This window comes from Tachyglossus aculeatus, chromosome 5, assembly GCF_015852505.1.
Source record: "Tachyglossus aculeatus isolate mTacAcu1 chromosome 5, mTacAcu1.pri, whole genome shotgun sequence".
Lineage (NCBI taxonomy): Eukaryota > Metazoa > Chordata > Mammalia > Monotremata > Tachyglossidae > Tachyglossus > Tachyglossus aculeatus.
Genome location: NC_052070.1, coordinates 22,575,790 through 22,577,828, shown reverse-complemented (window position 1 = coordinate 22,577,828; position 2,039 = coordinate 22,575,790). Strand labels below are relative to the sequence as shown.

The 2,039-nt window shown below is 43.6% G+C and overlaps 1 non-coding gene across 1 annotated transcript; it reads right to left on the bottom strand.

Moving 5' to 3' along the window:
- Window positions 1-504: 504 nt before the first annotated feature.
- On the bottom strand, window positions 505-642 carry LOC119929224. The gene has a single exon (XR_005451358.1). It is a non-coding gene; the product is annotated as a small nucleolar RNA SNORA7 (small nucleolar RNA).
- Window positions 643-2,039: the final 1,397 nt, after the last annotated feature.

Below are 2,039 nucleotides of genomic sequence, written 5' to 3'. Positions count from 1 at the left end.
CCCCAGCCCCCAATCATCTCCATTGCTCTACTTGATTTTCTTCTGTGGCTCTAACCTGTCCTTCCGAAGATGTAGTGAGCTCGACTTCACCCAGTCTTCCAGTTGGCTTCGTTGGCTGCTGCTGCCCCTTGCAGCTGTGATCTGAGAGAACAATCTGCAATGACCCCACAAGCTATAACAATAATTAGTGTGGTATTTTTTGAGCACCTATGTGCCAAGCAATATACTAAGCACTAAATACAAGCTAATCAAGGTCGGACACAGTGTCTGTCCTTCATTCTTGGCTTATGTTGCTGAGTAGTTTCTGACCCACAGAGACTCCATGGACCCATTTCTCCTAGAATACCCCACTCTCCATCTGCAATCATTCTGGTAGTGTATCTTTAGAGTTTTCTTGGTAAAAATTGGGATGTGGTTGAGCATTGCTTCCTCCTGCACAGTAAACTTAAGTCTCTGCCCTTGACTCTCTCCCATGTTGCTGCTGCCCAGCACAGGTGAGTTTTGACTTGTGGCAGATTGCCTTCCACTTGCTAGCCACTGTGGAAGCTAAGAATGGAATGGGTAGGCCTCTGTTTGACTCTCCCTCTCATAGCCAAGACTGGTAGAGTACTGGAAATTCTCCAGGTGAAATCCTGAGAGGGGGTCCTTCACTAAGCACATAGTTAAAGTAGGAAGAAGACCCTGTATTGACTCCCTATTTTGCAAAAGAGATAACTGAGACCCGAAGATGTTTTTGTCTTGCCCAAGGTCACACAGCAGGGAAGTGGCAGAGCTGGGATTAGAATTCAGGTCCTCTGACTTCCAAGCCTACTAGGCATGACTGTCCCAGAGAACTGACTGATGGCTTAGAGCTCATCCTCGTGTAGTTTGAATTATTTTTCCCTCATCCGTCATCTTATATTTATAGCTCATCGTTCACACACTTCGATTTATGAGATCTTCATGCAGCTGATTCTTGTTCGTGAAGCATTTCACTACCAGGAAGAAGTCAAGATCACCTGCAGGCTTGGGGATTTCATTGTACACATCATCTTCCAGATCACTTGGGAATATCTTAAACATAACAGAGAGCCCTGGGGAATCACAAAAGTGCCTATTTAGTCCTTTCCCTTAAATCCTAACGGACAATTTTCTGTCCATGATGGACTATTTCTTCCAATCCCACGAGCTTTTAGGGTTGATCGTTGTCGAGTCCTTTTGAAAATCTATGCAGATTCTGCCTACCTTTTCCTTCGAGCCCTGTTTGTTGATCTCTTCTAAGGGGCACGATTTTATCCTCATCCTCATCAATGGCATTTATTGAGCTTTATTGCATGCATAGCACTGTGCTAAGCACTTGAGAGATTATAATACAACCAAGTTGGTAGACACATTCCCTGCCCATGATGAGCTTCCAGCATAGAGGAAAGGCTGATATTAATATGAATAAGTCATTTTCCTCCCACAGAATCAACTTTTCCTCAACTGGTTGTGTTTTGTTAGTGCTCACTGATCCTAAATGTTATTATAGTTTTTACCGGTGTGCCAGGTAGAGAAATGAGACTCGCCAGCGTATAATTCACAAAATTACAGCTCTTCTTATGGATGGAAGTTGGATGAGCAATCTGCCACTCCTTTGAGTCAGGAAGCATTTGTAACAACTGGTCACGCACATTTGCTAGAAGAGCTGCAACTTCTCTATCAGGTTGCTCCATCAACTTGGGTGGAGGCAATCCAGTCCTCACGATTTGCTTTATGTCTAGTCCATCAATTTGTTCTGAAACCTCACGTGTGTTCAATACAATTTGATCCGGTTGCCCTCTCACGTCTGCTAACAAAAATTACTTGGGTGAAAGATACAATATCTCCAGCAGCAAAGACTGAAGTAAAGAATGTACTGAGTCCCCCGTGACCTCCTTAGAATCCCTGAACACAACTCTTACACCACTTTCATCCCATCACCCCACTGATTCTTAAGGTCCTTCCTGTTCTCGGTATAGTTGAACAATCTTTTATAATTAATTTTGGTGTCACTTTTTTGCCCATCCAGCTTCCTGTTT